At 36.3% G+C, this 24,794-nt stretch overlaps 1 protein-coding gene across 2 annotated transcripts in view; it reads right to left on the minus strand.

The window, feature by feature from the left end:
- Positions 1-24,794, minus strand: part of NDST3 (N-deacetylase/N-sulfotransferase (heparan glucosaminyl) 3) — a 217,330-nt gene that overhangs the window by 62,510 nt on the left and 130,026 nt on the right. The gene's annotated exons all lie outside the window — the stretch shown is intronic.

The following is a 24,794-nucleotide window of genomic DNA, read 5'->3' on the forward strand; positions in this document are numbered from 1 at the left end:
GATTGAGGTGGGGAATCACTTTAGATGGTGTCACCCCCTCGTCCCTTCCCCCATTGCACATGAACATATGTCCATCCATACATGCTCATTAGAATGTTAATTTATTGTGATCCCTCTGTTTGTTAGTTCCATTTTCCAAGGATAGAAGAGGCAAATGGTTGGGATGGGGTCTGATATGAACCCAGGGTGTAGAGGGAGACTCCTAGGCAGCCATTTTCCCCATCCTTTCCCTCTCCCAGTCCATTTCCCTCTCCCAGTCCTTTTCCCAATGTGGCCTCCATGTGGGTGCTAGGTACATGGGAAGAAACACCATTTCTTCTCTGTTCCCTTCCTCACTCCAAACGGCATGGCTGATGATGTCTTCTGGTGTTATGGTGACCACCCCCTGTCCCCTGTTCTGGTATTTCCCCTGTCAGTTTTCCCTCTCAGCAAGGTTGTGTTCCCAAACCCCCTCAGCCTCTTCTTTGCATGTTGCTGAAGGTCCAGGCTTGCCTCAAGTTGCATGCTAGAGCAATAAAGTGGAAACATTAAAAACAAAACAAACAAACAAAAAAATTATACTACAAACCTATAGTAACCAAAACAGCATGGTGTTGGCATTAAAACAGACACATAGATTAATGAAACAGAATAGAGAATCCAGAAACAAATTCATACACCTACAGTAAACTCATTTTTGGCAAAGGTGTCAAGAACATGCACTGGGGAAAAGACAATCTCTTCAATAAATGGTGCTGGAAAAACTGGATATCCATATGCAGAAGAATGAAACCATATGCCTATCTCTCACCACATACAAAAATCAAATCAAAACGGATTTTTGAACTATGAAACTACTACAAGAAAACATTGGGGAACTCTCCAAGACATTGATCTGGGCAAAATTTCTTGAGTAATACCCCACAAGCACAGGCAACCAACCAAAAATAGACAAATGGGATCACATCAAGCTAAAAAGTTTCTGCACTGTGGAGAACAGTTTGGAGATTCCTCAAAAAGCTTAAAATAGAGCTTACCATATGATTCAGCAATCCTACTGCTAAGTATATACCCCAGAAAAAGAAAATCAGTATAACAAAGAGATATCTGGACTGCTGTGTTTGTGGCAGCACTGTTCACAATAGCCAAGATTTGGAGGCAACCTAAGTGTCCATCAACAGATGAATGGATAAAGAAAATGTGGGACTTATACACAATGGTGTACTATTCAGCCATAAAAAAGATTGAGATTCAGTCATTTTTAACAACATGGATAGAGCTGGAGGTCATTATTTTTTGTGAAATAAGCCAGGCACAGAATGACAAACATCATATGTTCTCACTTAGTTGTGGTATCTAAAACTCAAAGCAATTGAACCCACGGAGATAAAGAGTAAAAGGATGGTTACCAGAGCCTGGGGAGAGCACTGGGTGCTTCTGCGGGGTGGTGGAGATGGTTAATATGTACAAAAATATTTAGAATTAATGAACAAGACCTAGTATTTGATAGTACAACAGGGTGACAATAGTCAATAATATTTTAACTGTACATTTTAAAATTATTAAAAGAGCATAATTGGATTGTTTGTAACACAAATGCTTGAGGGGATGCAATTCCCATTTTCCATTATGTAATAATTTCACATTGCATTCCTGTTTCAATACATCTCATGTATCCCATATACACCTACTCTATACCCACAAAAATTAAGTATGCCCTTGGGAAAAGTAGGTTTTCTTCTTTATCAGACCCATCCATACCCAGCCGAGGCATAGAGAATGATTTCTTTGCTCTGTTCCTTAATGGACTCCAACCTGAACTCAGTAATTTTAGCTAAGAAACAATAGCTAAGTTTAAAAAGTCACCACCTATCAAACTGAAATACACCTTTCTGGAATTTAACTGGCTTTCCTGAAACCCTTTTGTGAAAGAAATTAACACCTATAAAGGAAATCTCCATTTGTAAGACGTCTGCCTATGTACATTAGAAATTCTTCCCATTGTTTTAAATTGGCACAAGTCATACTTCTGTTTAAGGTGCTTTTCTGGCCGTCTTATCTAACTTAACTTTTACTTACACCATTTTCCCCTTGGTTTGAGCAAATGATACTGTATTTAGGCCTAAGGTTTTTCTTTTAATGATATCTACATATATCATATGTATATTATAAAATTAATATATATAATTTATAATAAATATATAATATACATATTATTAGATTACCACTTTATCTTGTACTTATTGGCTTTAATTTACAAGCATTTATCATCACAAATTATATTACACCAGTGTGTTTGATCTCCCTTCCTGTTAAAGTGAAGTGAATTTGGTAAGCTTTCCTTATGTTCATGAATCATTTAAATGCATACACAATTAAAAATGTGTTTACTTTGTATATACACACAACAGGAAGTAAAATGCTTTCTTCCATATTAAATAATTAATGGTAACATATATAAAATATTTCTTTGAAATTCAATAGACATTTAAAAAATATACAGTAGCAAATGTACCCATCATATTTCAATCATATTTTAACATTCTTTGATGTTATTGAGCAGCTATTCCCTGTTACATATCTCTTTAGCACTGGTGCTTCTTAATGAAATATAAGAAACTAATAGGATATGTTGTACAAAAATTTAATGACTCATATTTATTATCCTTAATGTAGAAAGTTTTATTCATTTGTGCCTCAATTTATTTTCCAGTAGAGTAGGAATGCAGAAATAAAAGGTAAGTAATAAGGAAAAAGTCACTTCATGGAAAATGGAAAGGCCTAGAGATAGTTTGTAATTATCTTTCATAGTCAGAGGACACATGTGAAAATACAGACCACAAACACGCTTACAGCAGGTAAATACATAGTACAGAGTATTCCTTGGTGCATAGAATGAAAGCACATTTCTACTAATTAATTATGTATACTTAATATTGCATATTGTTATACAATATTAAAAATGTTTTAGGGTTCTTTAGAGAAACAGAACCAACAGAGAGAAAGAGAGAGAGAGAGAGAATGAGAGACAGACAGAGATTTATTTCTTTTTTTCTTTTTTATTTTTTTTGAGATGGAGTCTCGCTCTGTCGCCCAGGCTGGAGTGCAGTGGCGTGGTCTCGGCTCACTGCCAGCTCCGCCTCCCGGGTTCATGCCATTCTCCTGCCTCAGCCTCCTGAGTAGCTGGGACTACAGGCGCCCACCACTACACCCGGCTAATTTTTTGTATTTTTAGTAGAGATGGGGTTTCACCGTGTTAGTCAGGATGGTCTCAATCTCCTGACCTCGTGATCTGCCCACCTCAGCCTCCCAAAGTGCTGGGATCACACAGGTGTGAGCCACCACGCCCGGCCCAGACAGAGATTTATTCTGAGGAATTGGCTTGTGACTATAGAGACTTGGTGAGCCCCAAATTTGCAGGGCTGGAGACAACAGGGAAGAGTTGCAATCTGAGTCCAAGCACAATCTGCTGGGAGAATTTCCTCCTCTGGGGAGGTCAGTCTTTTTCTGTTAAGGCTTTTCAGTTTTTGGATGAGGCCAGCCCACATTATGGAGGGTAATCTGCTTTACTCATAGGCTACTGATTTAAATGTTATCGCATCTGAAGAAATACCTGCACAGAAACATCTAGAATAATATTTGAACAAATATCTGAGTACCATGGCCTTATCAAACTGACACATAAGATTAACCATCACAAAGAGGATGAATACTTTTTAAAGAAATGATTTCATTTTGTTCTTCAGTACCACGTGCAACAAAATGATTCTTTAAACTGTTTTGTCAACTGCATTCTCCTTACATCTAGTTTTTTGACATTATTTTGCTAGGTAAGAAGAGGAGAGAGAAGTGAGACTCTGTGAAACTAAAATTGAAACAGGAGTTCTGTGAGTGAGGGGTGGCCTGAGCCACCCTTCTAAAACCATGAGTAAGTGGTAGGGCTTTACATTTGAGTGATGTTCCTGTGGTACATCTGTGCAGGCTACAACCTAGATTTCTGGGTTTCCAAACTTAGTCAAGGTGCCCTTTTCCCAGCCTGACACATGTAGAAGCCACAGATCTGCTGGTCCTTCTGCAGTCACGCAGGCTTAGCCAATTTACAATTAAGAGGATGTAAATATGCAATGTACGTAAATATGTTTTAGACTCAGTTTTCATCCGAGGCCCGAAGACATAGCAATAATCCTAAATCCCAGAGTGAGATCCTGAACCACTTGTCTTGCAAACCACTTGTCTTGGTAAAAAACATTTGGTCATTCATCCACTTGAAGATTGTTGTATAATGGATAATATGATTAGCGTTTGTCTCTAGTTCTTGAGAGGAAAACTAGTTCATCTGAAATTTCCCAAATGATAGGAGTTCTTTGTCATTCATGGTGGTCCAGATAGCTTATACTAGCGAGGTGATTCATGGTGGGGCCCTAGTATAAGCTTATACTAATGAAATGATTTGGGATGGGGATAGGCCCCATCAGAAAGACCAACCATTTGATTAGACTGTTGGAGCTCTGGATCAAATGATATCATGAGTATCCTTGAATCCTCAGAAAGATGAGAAAGAAGAGAAGGGCTGGAAACCAAGCTCAATCATGTGCTCAGTGATTTAATCAATTATTCCTATAGTTCTGGTGCCCACTGTGGGGCAGCTGGGACACTTGACTTGCTCCAGAGCCTGCAGATGAGATTCTGGAACAACTGATGAAAAGCCAGCAAAGAAAAATGGTAAACATTGTTTTCCAAAGACAGCCCTCCTGGATTTCTGCCTGTAGTGTCACCTGGTGGAGAATAGAAGGTAAAATTTTCTCATCTCTTCCAAAATTCAGATTAGCAAGAGAAAATCATCTGTACGAACTAAGTTGCTGGGTATAGTGAATCTGGTGATTTTGTTTGGTATGAGTAGTCTTATTTTCTGATCCCTTCCCTTGCAGAGATGCTGCCTTGTTTTCTGTTGTCTTTGTCTTTTGTATTGTTTATCATCAACAGCAGAATCATAGGGCAAGGAGCACAGGCATAGGCTCTCTACAGTTGTTGCTCGAGCTGGCCTTACAAGCTGGTGGATTCGTAGTTCTTACCAGACTTCTGTTTAGTTAGACTAACTTTGCTGTGGGTAACTGAGTCAAAAACTGGATGAGATTCTCCTTTTGTCTTGTACTCTGAGATTTTCCTTTGTTTTATATCCTGAGATCTTGGCTTTGTGACCATTAAAGACCTTCTCTCTAGTCCATTTTAGGGAAGTGCAAAGTGTTGGCTTGTGTCAGGCAGCCAGCTGGATAGCCTGGAACCCAAAGGTTTTCTTTGATCATTTCAATTCTCAGGGGAGTTCCTCTTATAAGAAGTCCTTGTCCTCATTGCTTGGTTAGTAAAGGGAAACTCCCATCCCAGTATTATTTGCCTGTTGTCACAGATTACTGTGTTTGTGACTGGAGGCATCCCACATTTTTTGTGGGATTTACATAATACATAAATTTACCATTTACATAAATAATGTCATTACTACCTGTGACAATGAAAGTCTTTGCTGTCTTAGTCTCTGGAAATGAACTTTCCATGGTATTATTGGTTTGAGTCACTACAGGAAAAATGTTTGAATTGTGGCTTTTGGTCTCGGGGTACCGATTTGTTACTAAGCCTTTCCCTCACATGAACAGCTTTTGTTTTCCTGTTTGTTTCAATTCGTGTCCTGAGAGCTTGGCTTGGCTTCCTGCCTGTCAGGGCATGCATTTTATTGGGCCTGCTTCTATGATGAACCAACTGAAAAGTTGTCTGGCCCCCAAAATATGGCCAGACAAAAATGTGGGTTGAACCCCATATGTAGCTAGCATACCTACTATTGCCAGCTCTCAAAGCATTGTTGAATCTTTTTCTCTCTTGGCTGTCTTCGGGAAGTGGCTCTGGATCTTGAGAGGGCTGCATTCTTTGCACCTCTGCAGGGCTGACTTGTGAGTCCTTGGTTAAACCTTAAAAGGCTTATTAGTTTTGGTCGTGAGTCACCTATTAGGTATACCTTTGGTTTAAAATTTTGGTTTGTTTTATTTGTTGAATCCCTTAAATGAGTTTCAAACTGGCTTATAGATAAATGGACAATCATATTAACTAAATATACCTAAAACTGCTGAAAATATAGTAACAAACCCAAATGCTTTTCACTTTCCTGTCACTAGGTGACTCTCTGGTAAATAAGATTAGTTCAATATTGTTGGCTTAAGGGAGAAAATAGAGCCAAGAATATTTGCTGTTTGTCCCAGCTGAAATCTGATAATTTTTGAAAAGATACTTAAAAGAGCTCTATGATCAGAAGTGAGCTTAATTGAAAGTTGATATTCAGGCTACAATTTTTTTTAAGGCCTCTCAGGTCTCTCTATTGGATCCTGCTTCTCCCATGGGAGCTTCTGAGTCAACTGAAGCTTCTCAAACCCATGCTAACTATATGCTCAGCCCTTCTGTCTGCTTCCTTTCTTGTCGGCATGATTTTTGCTGAAGATAATGTGGAACTTCATTGGTCTTTTTGGGAAACAAGATCTCAAACTGGCTCCTCTCAGATCTGTTCTTTCCATTTCCTGCTCCTCCTTCTTCCTTTTTACCATCATTTATCTTCCATCCAGTTTCCTTGCATTCTTAATATGTTTCTCTTCAAGCCCCTACCTCCTTCATTTGTTGGTCAGTAGATGGGAATTTACTAAAAGGAAATAGAGTTCTGGTGGCCACATGAAGAGACCTAAAGGAGACTTCTGGTGACCCTGATACCCTTTGAGGAACACAGGGAAGGTGCCACTGATTTCTTTTTTGGAGTACTCTGGTCTTCCTCATTGAGCCCTGAGAGTCATGAGTAGGTTCCCCTCAAGTCTGAAATTCTGCTCTCCTTTACATTGAGATACCTGATTTTTTCTCGCATTTTGGGTACCAAGGATTAGTTTGTGCTATGAGGTGGCACTTTGCCTGATGAGTCACTGGCAAGAGTTATAGTTTTAAAGGTAACTGACAGTGGTTACAGTAAATGGTTATTATTGCAGGTGACACAAACTCTGTGTTTTGGAATACACAGCTCTTTGGTTTCTTTCCTCTTTTTCCTGTGTGCTTAGGTGAGGGCACTTAAGAGATATCAGAGTGTTCATCATTGAAAAATAAGATGCCTGTAAAAGTATAAGCTGGTCAAGAAATGGGCTAGTTGACATTAGGTCACCCACCAGCCTCTAGAAAATGTCTGTACAACTAGGTACACTGTAGATGCACTGCATGACCCAATCCTATGGAGCTTTCCTCTTAGGCTTTTATCTAGGCTCTGAGAAGACTCAAGGTTAAACCAAAGCTAAATTGAAGAGTCACCTATCTAACCAAATTTGTCTCCAAAATATTACTTTCTGGCATTTAGCTGGTCATTTTGAACAGGCTACTGAATTTTCTCTTAGGTTCATCTGTGTACTTCCTTGTACCACTCAAAGAGGTACACCATAGAATGTTACACAGCCATGAAAAGTAATGAAATAATACCATTTGCAGCAACATAGATGAAACTAGAGTCTATTATCCCAAGCAAATTAATGCAGGAACAGAAAACCAAATACCACATGTTCTCACTTATAAGTGGAAGCTAAACATTGGATACTCATGTCATAAAGATGGCAACAATAAACACTGGGGACTGCTAGAGAGGGGAAGAAGGGAGGGAGGCAAGAGTTGAAAAACTAACTGTTGGGTCCTATTCTTAGTACTTGGTTGATGGGATCATTTGAACCCCAAACTTCAGCATCAGGAAATACACCCAGTTAACAAACTTGCACATACATCCCCTGAATCTAAAATAAAGGTTTAAAAAAAACCCCGATTTCTTTGGCTCTTACCTCTCCTCTTCCTCCACTCCCCTTCTATTTTGACCCTAGATGTGTTAAGAACCATGTCAACTGGAGGTGTAAGGTAAGAAATAGAGACTAAGTCTATCACCCTCATTTTCCCACTGAAGGGCCTTCCTTGCAGTAAAGTAGAGCTGTAGGATGAGGTCAGGGGTTAAAAGTTTTACCTTAAATTACATTTAGTACTTTGATTATTATATAATATTGGATACATTACTTTACTAATGTATTTACTAATTGAAACTTATTCATAGCTAAAGTGGAGAACTTTTGAGTATCTGAGAATAACCCAAAAATGTTGAGAGTTACTTGAGTATTTTTTCTGGGGAGATGGGAGGAACTAGTCCTACAGATTGGCTTACAAGGATGGGCACAGGAAAAACAATGAGGCTGTTTCTGGATTTTATTAGTCTTGCTCATTAAGCCAAGGATACATATATATTGAACACAATAATAGGTTTAACACTATAGGATATTACTTCATTTTCCAGGTACTTAAACTTTTCTTTAAGTTTAAGTAAAAACTAAAAACTTTTAGTTTTTAAAAAAGTTTAATTGGGAGTGGACCTCCACCTTCCCTCCCTTACCACTTCCAAATTCTCACCATTGATCAGATAACTGAAGTTAGATTTCTAGTAATTATGGCAGAATGAGGGCTTGGATTACAATGTAATTTAATCAAAAAAACTAATTTTTGCAAACCTCAATTTATAGATTACTATTCATATCTGATATATAGGAATAAATGTTTTCTTATGTAGTACTAATGTTAAAGATATGTGAAGATATTCATTAGGGCACACTCTCAGTGGGTCCCTCATTTAGGTAAATCTTACAAGCAAATATACTGACTGCTTTTTTTTCCTGGACTATCTTTTTAAGGATATATGTAAAGTAAACGCCTTGGAAGACAGAAATAGTGTCTCCCCCCAGGGCAAAGGTCAAGTTTGTCTATCGTCCAACATAATAAAAATCATGACTCTTTCCAGGGCAAATGTCAGACAGGTTTATTGCCTATTATGTGAGATTTGGGTTCTCTAAAGTTGGAGTTCCTCTTAGGTAATATATCTGATATTCTGGCTATTGCTATTGCTGTCCTTTATATTTAACCTCATGCCTTCTTCCAGCATCCATGAATTGTAGCTGGCCAACTTTTAGCTTGCAATTAGGATAAATCACAATGCCTGACAATACTAAAATAATCTCAAACTTATTAGGATAGCTACTATCAAAGCAATAGGAAATAACGTGTTGGCAAGGTTGTAGGAAAGTTGGAATCCCTGTGCACTGCTGGTGGGAATGTATAATGGTGCAGCTGCTACAGAAAACAGTGTAATGATTGTTCAAAAAATTGAAGATAGAATTACCATATGATCCAGCAATTCTACTTCTGAGTATATACCTAAAACAACTGAAAACAGGGTCTTGAAGAGATGTTTGAATACCCATGTTCACTGCAACTTTTATTCACAGTGGCCACAAGGTGGAAGCAATGTTAAGTGTCCATCAAAGAATGAATGAATACACCAGATGTAACATATACATACAATGGAATATTACGCAGTCTTAAAAAGGAAGAAAATTCTGACACACGCGTTAATATCAATGAACCTTGAGGATAGTATGCTAAGTGAAATAAGCCAGTAACAACAAGAAAAATACTGTTTGGTTCCACTTAAGTGAGGTACCTAGAATAGTCAAATTTATAGAGACATAAAACAGAATGGTAGTTGCTAAGGATTCGGGGCAGGAGGAATATGGAATTGTTGTTTGATGGATATAGAGTTGCAGATTTGCAATATGAAAATGTTTTGGAGATCTGTATCACAACCATGTGAATGTGCTTAACACTACTGAGTTGTGTACTTAAAAATGATTAAGATGATAAATTTTACATTATGTGTATTTTACCCCAATTAACAAATACGAAAATAACACGTCCAGATTCTAATTTCAGCCTTGTTATATGGATGTCATATACATAATACAATTTTTAAAGGGACTTATGCTTTTTTTTTTTTCCTGTGGGTCCTTGAGACCTGCAGAATATGCTTAAGAAATTAAAATAGGGTGTGTGTGGTGACTGAATTAGTTATTCATTCAACTTGACTGTAACTATCCAACTTTATTTCTCATTGTTCTCCAGTATTAGATTTCCATTTCAGTAAAACCCCTCCTGGATTTTCTAAACATTCCAGGATTATTCTTTCTGCAGATTGTTGCCTTCTCCACTCCTTCACCTAACTGAATCATGATCATCCAGGAAAACTCATTCAAATCTTCCATTCTTCATTGAGACTTTAAGACTCATAAGAATGTGTCTCTTTAAAAAATCCCAGCAGCACTTGTGTTGCAGCCTTGATATACTTTATAATCATATCCAGGATTACCCCTATTCTGAAATATTTCTCATGATCTGAAACCCAGAACTTAAATGATAACTCAAAAGGCAAACTCCATTTATTTTCTTTCACTGTTCAAATATGTCTGGCTCCATTGTTCTTAATAGTTATGGTGGAAAAATATATAGGGTCATGATATTTTCCTGTAATCTTAAACCAAATTAAAAGAGGCTGACATTGATTGAGAGTATTCAAGCTAGGATAAAAGATCATTTTAAATATTATCCAAATGAAAACTGATAAAAGCAGTGAACCCAGTGATTTCATCAAAGACAAGAAAAAACTCAGTAGAAGGATGCTTTTGCATTTGATTTGGTGATTAATCTTCCAGAAATAATTCATGCTGTACAGCATAGAGGATGCTGAATAATTGGCATGCCATTTTAATGAGAAAGAGGCAAATGGCAAAATCCTTCCTAAGCTGTCTTTATCCTAAGAATCCTATCCTATTTACCAGGAGCCCTTACTGTCTCTGTATTTCCCAGTACCTTCACATACATTATCTTCATAAACTTGATCTTTGCCACAACCCTGTGAGACTGACATTTTCCCTATTTTTTTAATAGTTAAGAAATTTGATATTTGGATTATTTAAATGATTTGCTTGTGACTCTTGGTTCTATCACCTGATTTGCTTATTACTGTCTTATGGCTTTGCTCTTCCTTGTCCTGAATGCCTCCTCACTTCCTCACAATTCACAGATAATTATTTGCTATTTTCAATTTTCATTTAAATCTAAATTAAGATTTCAGCTTAAATCTACCTTCTCCTTGAAGACCTCTATTACTGATGAAGTTCACATAGATTTTTTTACTTTCAAATTTCAAGTTGATGCTGCATAATTCAATCTGAAATTCCATTGCTTATTTTTCAGATCTTTCGTCAGATTATTTCATATTTCATTAAGTAAAATGTAAATTCTTTAAGAGAAGGGGTTATGACTTATGAAGCTTCTCTGTTCTATCTGTTAATGTAGTGGGTGTCTCATATTAGAAGTTTAAGAAATAATTCTTAATGTAGCCTTTCTTAACCAGTTTTTGAGAACATTCCACATTCTCTATTTTATTATTTCTCTATATTATTATGGAGAAAATAATTCAACTACCTTTTTTCATAATTCTTACAACAAGGGTAAAAAGCTAGAGAAGTGAACTCATCGTGTGCAATGGATTCATAAGAGCATTAGGATTTAATTCTCCCAGGTTGAGAAGAGCAATTTAATGAACTGACCATCATCAACACCAAGATGAAAGATTAGATAATAAATGACCTTTGGTCATAATAATATGCAACTTTCTATCTGCATATAGTGTTATAAAGGCATAGTGGAAAGTAATTTAAGAAGAAACAGTTAAAAAATTTATAATGTTAAATGTATGCATGGTGTATGAGGAAACATGCAGGGGATAGGTTTGCTTGCAGATTTTTTTTTAAATTTTAAATTCTAGGGTACATGTGCAAGATGTGCAGGTTTGTTACATAGATTAAATGTTTGCTTGCAAGTTATTTTAAAATTTTAAGTTCTGGGGTACATGTGCAAGATGTGCAGGTTTGTTACGTAGGTAAATGTTTGCTTGCAGGATTTTTTTTTAGACTTAAATTCAAGAAAGGTAACTAGAATAATTATATAATTATTTTAATCTAAATAATTAGATATTAGAGGAGTACAAAAAATTACCAAAAATTTTAACCTTTAATATGGCAAACTTTTTACTAAAACTAATGAAGCATAATGATACACATTTGCATTTTTGCCACTTTGGAGGTAAGAATGTGCAATGTGCTGGCTAAAGTAGAGTGAGGATAGCACAGACCAGCTGATCAGTCTACAGTCACCTGAAATTTGGCACAGAGAAAAAGACACACAAACAATTGTAAACATGGAAGAACAATTCCACACTGAGAACACACATTTACATAAAGTCTCTTCTCCAGAGACTCTCTAATTCACAGTGGAAATGCCTGTTTTAATGGGTGTCAAGTTCTTTTCCAGCACAGGTCCAGGCTGAGAGAGAAGTTCGTTATGTCTACATGCCCTCAGGAACAGGCAGAGGCAAACCACACAAGTGAGGTTATCAGTTGCCACAGGGATATGGTTTAGCTTCACCCCTATCAAGGAGGGCCCATGGCATGTGCCTCCCACTGTGTGAGATACGAGAGGGTAGGTTTAATTGTTACCTAGAAGAGTCATTTTAATCTTTTTGTGATAAGGTGGGAGAGAAAAGATACTATTCCAAAGTGTCATCTAGGAAAGAAAAGAACATACATGAGACAGCAACTTTTAAGTCAGAGAAGTTAGTAAATGTGGGCACTACTTAGTGACGGATGACTAATTATTATTAATATACAATATCAATCTGATTTTAGAGAAAAGAATGGTAACAAAAGGAACTGAGAGTAAGAGGAAGCCTAAGTTACTAGAGGAATGAAAATAAGTAAAAACTGGACAAGACAAAGGTGAGAAAGAGAAAAAAAGAAATCAGAAGAAAAAATTAATGGCTTTACAGTTAAAGGGAGTTTACCTGGGAATACTGGCATAGATAGGCTATTAAGTGAAAAAGGCAGAAATATTCTGTTGGAAAAATCTCTAGGTACCTCTGTGAGGCAAGAAAACAATGAAATCCAGGATAAACACTGAAGCATTGAATTGATGAGGTACACCAGAGGGTTTATAGTCAAGTCTGAGAGAAGGCTGCTGATAAAATACAGGGTATCACCAAGGTAGCATGAAGTCCTCTGTAGACTGTATGTGATCAAAGTTCTGGTCATGGATTTTGGCTGTTAATCTTAGGAGGATTATAAAATGTGAAAGGAAGGGATGCCTTTTAGCATAGCAAGCTGGTTCAGAGCAAAAGACATGACAAAATTATAGGTGACAGTGGAGAGGCAGGCAAGAAGGCAGTCACAGAATCTGACTTTAGTCACAGTTGGATTCTAAAATGAGCTACCGAAGATTAACTCAAGGACACTTGTACCTGGGTGAGCAACTACAGAGAGAATTCTTTCAAGGCTCAAAGAGTCAAGGAGAAGCAAACAATTAAAATAAAACAGTGCCAAATATTTTCTGAATGCTCATGAGTCTACTTGTCTTGGAAATGGTGGCTGGGAGCACTTAGACACAAAAATTACATTAAACAAAAATGTTGAAGTTAGCAGCATGCTGTCAAAATATTCCATCTCCTTTCACTTGGAAACATACATGCTTTAAGATCATGCTGGGCAGCACTGTTGAGATCTCTATACAGTGATAGTTAGTTCACAGTCCAGCCAGCTGTACAGAATTATAAATATATATTTCAAAATTTTGAACAAAATAATGCGTTACTTCCTATACAGTTCATCAGATCTGATTTCTCTTGTAAATATAAGTAGGGATCATTTGCAAAATAACAGAGTAGAATTTCCTGTGCAGACAGATGCTTTTTATATTTATAAAGCTTGAGCTGCTTTTTTTTTTTTTCTTTTTAATGTTCTGGGAAACTGGAAACTGATATGATTTTTCATATCAAGTTTAGTTTAACATATGGCAGTGAGCTCTCTGAGACTGTCTCCAAACTTCGCAGTTAACAGTTTCCAGCCTACACAGGAAACGAAGCTGTGCTTCTGACGCATTCCCATTATATGGGAAGACCGCAGAGAACAGCCTAAAGTTAAACCACAAAAATTATGTTTATACAAAGCTCAGCATTCAATTTAAACCACAGTTGCACAGAAATCTTCAGTTGATGCTTCAATTCCAGTTTTAAGTTGTTCTAGTGCAATGTTTCAAAGCGTATCAATAACCAAGTCACTGCTTCATCTATTCTTCAGCTTTTAGTTAGGTAGATAAGCAAAAAGCAAGTTCTGACTCTGGATATTGCTTTCTCAGTTTAAGAATCAGCTTGTGTTTGTAGATCTTCTACTGGATTTGTATGTATTACAAAAGCAAAGCAAGACAATCCGATGAACAAAACCTCATCAAGCCAGAACCCTTAAAGGAAAGAGCGGCAATACCCATTGTGCAAAATAATTTTTATATATTACATTCCTCCTAATGCATATACAGACTGTATACAGATTGTGTACATAAAGACTATATGGAAAATAAAGCACTGAATATGATAATTACCTCAGCATGACATAGACTTGTATATTCTGTCATAAAATAGTTCCATACTGCTATACAGCTATGCTTTTTGAGTTTCTGTGGTGCTTTTTAATAGGGTTGTGTTTTGTTTTTGTGGTTTACTCTTTTGTCAGCTTTCATTCCCTGTTGCTATTGCTCTAGCATTCTTTCTCTTCTTTCTGTCATGTTCTAATGTTGTGCACACTACATCCCTTAGGATAAGAAACCAGACTAAGAAGTGTGACCAAATTCTGTATAAAAATGAGGCTATCTAAGGCTATAAGCATGGGCCAGGGGTAGTCTATCAACAAAGCACAATGACAGTGGAAAGAATGTGGATTTGTCTCTTAGTTGTTTTCCTTTGGTCCAATTATGCAACTTCTTTGAACCTCAGCTTCTTCATCTATCAGAATTTTCAGTTTCCTCATCTAACAGAATTGCTGCTAGGGTAAAATAATATCTATCTATCTATCTATCTATCTATCTTATTTTATCATATATATGATAAAATATACATATATATATGATATGCCTCATAGAGTTATCATGCCTCATATATATATATGCCTCATATATATATCATATATATATATGATATGCCTCATAGAGTTGTGAGGATTAAATGAGGTCATTTATGAAAGCATGTAGCACATTGCCTGGCACAAAGTAGGTTCCTTTTTTCTTCTCTCCCTTCTCAAGGGGCCTTTATTATTTATTTCCTTGTTCTTGTCTGCAATCCATACAGTTGTTATGGGGAGAAGTACAATTGCTGATAGTTGATATATTATTATTAGTGTTTTACCCCTCACACCATGGACTTTTAGAAAGAGTTAATGTTTTGAAATGTGAAGAAAAAGATTCCTTGTATACTCAAAAAGTATCATTTTAATGAACCTCTTAATATATTATCTTAAAATGATTCATATAATGTTAGTATGATTCATATAAATGTTAGTACATAATTAGATGTGAATAATCATTCTTTGCTAAGAACTCATCTTAGCACTTTTAAGCAGTGCTTTATCCTTCTTGTTAGAAAAAGTGATATAAAATCATTAAAAAATTACAAGATACAGAAGAGCAGAAAGAAAAATATGCCCGATTCTCAACATTCAAAGATCCATATCTTTTCATTATTTTAATGAAATTTTGTTTTAAAACTTTGCCATGTATGTATAATTTTGTATTCTTTTATATACATTTCTCATACCTCATATTACCAAATTTTCCATAAGCATAAATTTTTAAGTCTGTACAATCATCTACAAAGTGGATATGATTTATTTAAACATTTTCCCTTCAGTTGGACATTGAGCTTGTTTCTATTTTCTGTCCCCATTACAATTAACATTTTTTCTCTATTTAACACTCTTTCCTTAGGAGACATCCCTAGAAGTGGAATCATAATGTTAAAGGATACCAAGATGTTTAAGGCTGTTGCCAAGTTGGAAAACAGTAATCTCAGAATCACAATTTTACTACAAAGGACACCTGGCCAAGCCTCCCTGGCATTTGTCCTATTTGCGCCAAATGAATGCCTCAGCCCTTTATTTTACTATGGATAGAGAATATCACCTTGACTATGTTCGCTTTACTGACGCCAACTGCAATGAGCATTGAGATGGCCTGATAGTACTTTTTGAAACCTTGATTTCTAATGTCTACTAAATAACCAATTTCTCATAAGAGAGACCTCTATTATTTTTGTAGTGTTACTGACATTTCTACAGAAGAGGACACGGAAGCACAGAATAGAATCAGCAAGACAACTGAGGTGCGTGTGTTCCTCCTTTGTCATCCCAGGACACTCACATTGCTTACTGGCCCATATCTGGCTGTGAGCTCCTGACATGCTACATTTACCAACAAGCCCTACTTAACCCTAGGTTTACTAGTTTGGAAGAAAAGATGTGGCAAACCCACTCCTTTTGGAAAAGAGAGAGGGCCCAATTATTCAATTACCTGTGTTACTAATACCTCACAAGAAAGCAGTATCGTATGACCTTCAGAAGGACCGACAATTCCCCTGACATCCAAGACCAAAACATCAGGAGCAAATACACTCGTATGCGAATAAAGCTTCTGTGAGGGCCTCCACCCAAGATAGGAAATTACTAACATCTGCAACAGGTGACCTCACACTCTAGGGCCACAGGGAAGTGAGGTCACTCAGAGCACCAAGCAGCATTAGCCTAAGCAACCAGACAAAAAAAACAAAAAACAAAAAACAAACAAAAAAAACCCAGTGGATTAAACTCTGCAAAGTAAAATCTTAAGAACCTACCGAGTTTGATAGGAAATGCCTCAGCAATCTAAATCTCAGATATGATACAATGTCGTACGTCCTGGAGGTAAGACTGAAGCTGAGCATTAAGCATCCTAAGGGGGATACCAATTTAGCGAAACTCCCAATTGGAATGTAACTGGGACCTTTTAAAAAATAATTTCCTGGGGCCGGGCGCGGAGGCTCAAGCCTGTAATCCCAGCACTTTGGGAGGCCGAGGCGGGTGGATCACGAGGTCAGGAGATCGAGACCATCCTGGCTAACATAGTGAAACCCCGTCTCTACTAAAAATACAAAAAAATTAGCTGGGCGTGGCGGCGAGTGCCTGTGGTCCCAGCTACTCAGGGGACTGAGGCAGGAGATGGCGTGAAACCGGGAGGCGGAGCTTGCAGTGAGCCGAGATCGTGCCACTGCACTCCAGCCTGAGCAACACAGCAAGACTCTGTCTCAAAAAAAAAAATTCCTTGCCAGGGTTCCGTCTCCTGGGTCAAATTTGTAGGCCTTTCTGGGGATAGTGAGAAATGATTTGGCTTTGACTGAGTTCTTTTAGGGCCGAAGTTTCCACTACAAAGAAAGAAATAAGTAGGCAGGGACTTGAGGTCAAAATAGGAATTCTCTAAGAAGTGTGCACAAAGGTTTAAGTAGAAGATATCTGAAACATCAATTAAAAGTAGGAAATTGTAAACAACTTGCTGTTTCTAAAACACCTCAGCACACTCATGGGGATTTTGTACTTGTTGTTTCCTTTGCCTGGAGATAAAATCAGAGAAGTAAGCTTTGGGGATCACACAGGGTCTTGTAGGCCTTGATAAGCAGCCTGCCTTCTACTCCGAAGAGAGAAGATTGGAGGGTTGAGAGCAGAAAAATAATGCTATCTGACTTATATTTCACTTTCTCTTCAATTAATTGAGAAAAATACCCTAAATCTATAGAAAAGGCAAATAGTAGAGTGAACATCTTTATAACCTTTACCTATTCTCTGAGTACTTACATTTCACCACACTTAATTTTTCTTTGTTTCTTTTTTTGAGATGGGGTCTCACTCTGTCGCCCAGGCTGGAGTGCAGTGGCATGGTCTTGGCTCACTGCAATCTCTGCCTCCTGAGTTCAAGCGATTCTTCTGCCTCAGCCTCCCAGGTAGCTAGGATTACAGGCGTGTACGCCTGGCTAATTTTTTGTAGTTTTAGTAGAGACAGGGTTTCACCATATTGACCAGGCTGGTCTCGAACTCCTGACCTCGTGATCCACCTGCCTCTGTCTCCCAAAGTGCTGGGTCTGCCTCCCAAAGTGGTGAGACTACAGGCGTGAGCCACGGTGCCTGGTCTCTCTCTTTATTTTTTATTTTGCTGAATCATTTGAAAATAAGTTGCAGACATCAAGACACTCCCATCAAATCTTTTGGTAGGTATCATGTAAGAATAAGTACATTTTTTTATATAACCAAATATCATCATCACACCTAAGAAAACTGGTTATTAATTTAGTATCATCTATTATACAGTCCAGATTTAAATTTTCCCAATTGCCTCATTGTTGTCTGTGGTAAATTCTATTTTCCAAAAATGACTACCACAATTTCTGTTTCTTCCAGAATGTTGTCAGTCCCCTATAAAGATAGAGAATTTATTTCTTCTCCGTTTGAATGTGGGCAGGCTTTTGTGACAGCAAAAGTGATGCTGTGACTTCTGAATCCAAGGCAATTCTGCTTCTGCCTTGCTTGCTGCAACACTTGATGGAGCCCTAAAGCTGTCTGATTGTTCTAGGAAGAGGCCCAGATAAGCCCCCTGGTAAAGATCACATGGAAAAGCCCTGGGACTACATGAAGAGATGCCCACGGGCTCACAGATGCTCTAGGCACTGCCACCTGGTTTTCCAGTTCTAGTCACCATCTGACTGCAACCTCATGAGAAACCTGGAGCCAGGATCACCCAGTTCATCTTTTTTTTTTTTTTTTTTTTTCTTTTTTTTCTAGATGGAGTCTTGCTCTGTCGCCCTGGTTAGAGTATCATGGTGCGATCTCGGCTCACTGCAACCTCCGCCTCCTGGGTTCAAGCGATTCTCTTGCCTCAGTCTCCTGAGTAGCTGAGATTACAGGCTCCTGCCACCACGCCAAGCTAATTTTTGTATTTTTAGTAAAGACCGGGTTTCGCCATGTTGGCCAGGCTGGTTTCAAACTCCTAACCTCAGGTGATCTGCCTGCCTCAGCCTCCCAAAGTGCTAGGATCTGTTACAGGCATGAGCCACTGTGCCCGGCCCAGTTCAGCTCTTTCTGATTTCTGACCTACAGAAATCATGAGAGATCATAAAAGGATTAATGCTTTTTTAAGCTACTTTATTTTGGGGCTAAAAATTAACTTAAAAATGACTTTTATAGATGTATATTTTAAAAAATTCCAGATGCAATGAAAGCTTAGGCTTATAAATTACATTACATTATTATGTCTTTTAGTTTCTTTTAAACTAGAATAATCCTTTCTTCCTATTATTTAAAAACACCACATTGTCCTTTTTAGAAAAGTCCAGACTATTTGTTTTATAGAATATATCAGTGTTTGCATTTGTCTGATTATTTTTTCATTAGATTCAGAACACAAAAAGATATCTTAAAAGTTCTTTCTTTCTTTTTAAAAATTGTGGTAAAAACCATGTAACATAAAATTTCTCCTGTTACATTTTTAAATTTGCAGTACAGTATTGTTAATTATAAGTGTATGTTGTACGTTGGATCTCTAGAGGGTATTCATCGTGCATAATTGAAAACTTATATCCATTGAACCCTCCCCAAGCTCCTGGCAATCATCGCTCTCCTATCTGCTGTTATGAGTTCGACTGTTTCAGATGTCTCATGTTAAGTGGAATCATGCAGTATTTGTTCTTCTGTGACTGACTTATTTCACTTAGCATAATGTCCTCAATGTTGATCCATGTTGTTACACATAGCAGGATATCCCTGTTCTTTTTAAGGCTGAATAACATTTCATTGTATGAATATACCATGTTTTTTACCCATTTGCCTATTGATGGACATTTAGGTTGTTTCGTCGTCTTGGCTATGTGAATAATACTGCAGTGAATATGTGAGTGCGTGTATCTCTTCGCGATCCCAATTTCATTTTTTTTGGATGTATACCCAGAAGTCGAATTGTTGAATCATATGGTAGTTCTATTTTTAATTTTTTGAGGAACCTCCATAGTTTCCCATAGCAGCTGCACCATTTTACATTCCTACCAACTATGTACAAGAGTTCTAATTTCTCCACATTCTCACTAGCACTTGTATATATATATATACATATATATATATGATTAGTGACTTTTATATATATAAATTTCTCTACATTCTCACTAGCACTTATTTATATTTATATATACAAATTTATATAAAAATTGATGATTAGTGACTTTTTTAACATCTATATTCATCAGGAACATTGGCTTATAATTTCTTTTCATATGCCTGTCGGTCATGTCGCCTTTGGAGAAATGAGTGTTCAAGTTCTTTGTTTATTTTCTAATTGGATTATTTGTTTTTGTTTTTTGCTATTGAGTTGTAGCAGTTCCTTCTATATTTTGGATATTAACTCCTTGTTAGGCATACAATGTGAGAGTACTTTCTCTCATTCCATAGGGTACACTTTCCTTCAGTTGGTTATTTTAGTTTTTTTTTTTTTTTAATGTGCAGAAGCTTTTAAATTTGATGTAATCCCACCACTTGTCTATTTTTGCTTTTGTGGCACATGCTTTTGGTGTCATATTCAAGAATCATTGCCAAGACTAATGTAATGAAGTTTTTCCTTTATGTTCGTGTTGGAATGTTTTACAGTGTCAGGTCTTACTTTCAAGTCTTTAATCCATTTTAAATTGATTTTTGTGTAAGGTGTATGATAAGGGTCCATTTTAATTTTTTATATGTGCGTATTCAATTTTATCAACCCCATTTGTGGAAGAGACTATCTTTTCCTCATTGTGTATTCTTGATGCCCTTGTCAAAGGTCAGTTGACAACATATGCATAGATTTATTTCTGGGTTTTGTATTCTGTTCCATTGATCTATGTGTCTATATTTGTACCATCACTATACTGCTTTAATTACTATATCTTTGTAATATATTTTCAAATCAGGAAGTAGGATGCCTCCAGCTTTGTTCTCCTGTCTCAAAATTGTTTTGACTTTTTGGGGCCCTTTGTGGTTCCACGTGAATTTTAGGATTGTTTTTTCTATTTTGGTAAAAAATGCCACTGGGATTTTGAGAGGGTTTCCATTTAATCTGTAGATTACTTTGAGTAGTATGGATATTTTAATAATATTTACCTTCCAATCTATGAACATGGAATATCTTTCCATTTATTTGTATCTTCTTTAATTTCTTTTGGGAATATTTTGCAGTTTTCAGTGTACAAGTTGCTTCCTGTTTTGGGACAGTTTATTTCTATGTATTTTATTCTTTTTTATGCTATTAGAAATGGGATTGTTTTCTTAATTTTTTTTGGATAGTTTGTGGTTAGTGAAACATAACTTATTTTTGTATGTTGATTTTGTATCCTGGAACTGTTAATTCTAACAGTTGTTTTTGTGTGTGTGCATGCATGTGTGTGTATGTTTGTGTGTGAAATCTTTAGGGTTTTCTAAATATAAGATCATGTCATGTCCAAACAGAGAATTTAACTTTTTTATTTATAATTTGGATGTCTTTTTTTTTTCTTGCCTAACTGCTATAGCTAGTACTTCCACTACAATGCTGAGTAGAAATGATGAGAGTGGGTGTCCTTGCCTTGTTCCTCAGACAAGTTTTCAGGTTTTTACCATGAAGAATGAGGTTACTTGTGGGGTTTTTCATATATGGCTTTTATTATGTTGAGGTAATTTCCTTTTACTCCTACCTTGTTGCAAGTTTTTATCATGAAATTGTATTGCATTTTGTCAAACAATTTTTCTGTGTCTATTGGGATGATCATAGCATTTTTATCCTTAATTATGTTCTTTTTGGTATATTACATTAACTGATTTTTGTATGTGGAGCCATCTTTGCATCCCAAGAATCAATGCCACTTAGTCATGGTGTATAACATTTTAATGTGCTGTTGAATTTAGTTTGCTACTATTTTGTTGAGGATTTTTATATCTATGTTCATCAGGAATATTGTCCTGTAGTTTGTCTTCTCATAGTATGTTTGTCTGGCTTTGGTATTAGGCTGCTGCTGACCTCATAGACTGAGTTTGGAAGTGTTCTCTTCTATTCCATTTTTTTGGAGAGTTTGATAAGGATTGGCATTAGTTCTTGAAATGTTTGATAACATTCACCAGTAAAGACATCTGTTCCTGGAAGTTTCTTTGTTGGAAGCCTTTTGGTTAGTGACTCAGTCTCCTTACTAGTTACAGGTCTGTCTGCTCAGGTTTTCCATTTCTTCAAGATGTATGTGTTTAGAAATTTATCCATTTTTTCTTGGTTATTCCAATTTATCAATATATAATTGTATATTATAGACTATTATGATCATCTTTATTCCTGTGATCGATTGTAATGTCTCCTCTTTCATTTCTGATTTTATTTGAGTCTTCTTCCTTTTTTCTTAGTAACTAAAGGGTTGCCAATGTTGTTAATCATTTCAAAAAACCAATTTCAAAAAAAAAACATAGGATTTTTTTCTCTTATTTTTATATTTTCGATTTCATTTATTTTTACTCTAATCTTTATTATTTCCTTTCTACTAATTTTGGGTTTAGTTTGCTACTTTTTTCTAGTTTCTTGAGGTTCCTTGAGGTAGAATTAAATAGTTTATTTGAATTGTTTCTGTTTTTAAAAATGTAGACATTTGTCACTATAAACTTCCCACATAGTAGTGCTTTTGCTGCATTTCACAAGTTTTGGTAGGTGTTTTTTTTTTTTAATTTATATCAAGGTATTTTTAAATTTCTCTTTTGATTTTTTTCTTGTACCCAAATGATTATTGAAGAATGTTTCATTTAATTTCCACATATATGTGAATTTCCCATTTTTCCTTCTGGTATTGATTTTTAGTTTCACTCCCTGTGGTAGTAACTGATATTCTGAAAAGAGACTTATTTTGTGATCCAACACGTAATCTATCTTAGAATGTATTTTGTGTGAGTTTGAGAAGCATGTGCATTCTGCTGCTGTTGGGTGAAATGTTCTGTATCAGTCGGCCAGGTCAATTTGGTCTATAGTGTTGTTCAAGTATTGTTTTCTTACTGATTTTTGGTTTAAGTGTTCTATTGTTGAAAGTAGGATGTTATCTCCTACTATTATTGTGTTACTATCTGTTTCTCCCTTCAGTTATCTCAATGATTATTACACATATTTGGGTGCTCTGAATTTGCATGCATTTATATTTATAATTGTTATATCTTCCTGGCTAATTGACTTTTTAATCACTAGATAATGTCCTTCTTTGTTTTTTGTGACAGTTTTGGACTTAGAGTCCATTTTTTCTGATAGGAATATGGCTACTTTTGCTTTCTCTTGGTTAACATTTGGATGGAATAAATTTTCCATACTTTCACTTTCAGCCTGTATGTGACTTTAAATCTAAAACTAGTGTTCTGTAGACAGCATATAGCTGGATCTTGTTTTTGTTGTCCATTCAGCTACTGTATCCATTTTGATTGAGGAGTTTATTTACATTTAATGTAACTACTGATAGGGAAGCACTTACTGTTACCATTTTGTTAATTGTTTTGTCTTGTAGTTTTTCTGTCCATCTTTTCTTCGCTTGCTGTCTTCCTTTTGTTGACTTTTGTAGTGATAGGCTTTGATTTCTTTCTCATTTATTTTTTAAAAAGTATTTTCTTTGCGGTACTGTGGGGCTTACATAAAATATCTTATAGTTATAACAAATATAAAGCTGATATTTTAAGCTAATAACAACTTTAACTTCAATGGATATAAAGCTCTATTCTTTCACCTCCCTTACCCTTTTTATTATTGTCATATAGTTACAGTTTTTTTTAATACTTTTGCCTTTTAACTTGAGTATCAGAATTAAAGGTGATTTATGCACAGCCATTATAATATTATAGTATTATCTATTTATTGGTATGTTTACCTTTCCCAGTGAGCTTTATGGTTTCATAATAATTTCTGCTGCTGCCTAGGATGTGTTCATTTCAACTTGAAGGTCTCCTTTCAGTATTACTTGTAAAGGTGATATAGTGGTAATAAACTCCCTCGGCATTTGCTTATCTAGGTCTTTATTTCTTCTAACGTTTAATTTTAGATTCAGGGTTACATGTGCAGCTTTCTTATATAGGTAATCTTGTGTCATAGTGGTTAGAAGTACAGATTATTTCATCACCCAGGTACCCAAGACTGGTACCCAAGAGTTATTTTTTCTGTTCCTCTTCCTCCTCCCATCCTCCACCCTGTGGTCAGCCCGTGTCTGTTGTTCTCCTCTTTGTGTCCATGTGTTCTCATCATTTAGTTCCCACTTGTAAGTGAGAACATGTGGTATTTGGTTTTCTGTTCCTGTGGTAGCTTGCTAAGGATAATGGCCTCTAGCTCCATCCATGTTCCTGCAAAGGATGTGATTTTGTTCTTTTCTATGGCTGCATTGTATTCCATGGTGTATATGTACCACATTTTCTTTATCCAGTCTACCACTGATGGGCATTTAGGCTGGTTCCATGTCTTTGCTATTGTGAATAGTGCTGCAACAAACATATGCATGTGTGTTTATGACAGAACAATTTATATTCCTTCGGGTAGATATCCAGTAGTGGGATTGCTGGATCAAATGGTAGTTCTGTTTTTAGCTGTTTGAGGAATTGACAAACTGCTTTCCACAATGGTTGAACTAATTTACATTCCCACCAACAGTGTACAAGCATTCCTTTTTCTTTGCAACCTTGCCAGCATCTGTTATTTTTTGACTTTTTAGTAATAGTCATTCTGACTGTTATGTATCTCATTGTGGTTTTGATTTGCATTTCTCTAATGATCAGTGATACTGAGCTTTTTTAACATGCTTGTTGGCCACATGTATGTCTTCTTTTGAAAAGTGTCTGTTCATGTCCCTTGCTCACTTTTTAAATAAAGTTTTTTTTTTTCTTGTAAATTTGTTTAAGTTCCTTATAGATGCTGGATATTGGACCTTTGTCAGATGTATAGTTGCAAATATTTTCTCCCATTTTGTAGGCTATTTACTCTGTTGATAGTTT

Source organism: Colobus angolensis, unplaced genomic scaffold (genome assembly GCF_000951035.1).
Source record: "Colobus angolensis palliatus isolate OR3802 unplaced genomic scaffold, Cang.pa_1.0 Scaffold71, whole genome shotgun sequence".
Lineage (NCBI taxonomy): Eukaryota > Metazoa > Chordata > Mammalia > Primates > Cercopithecidae > Colobus > Colobus angolensis.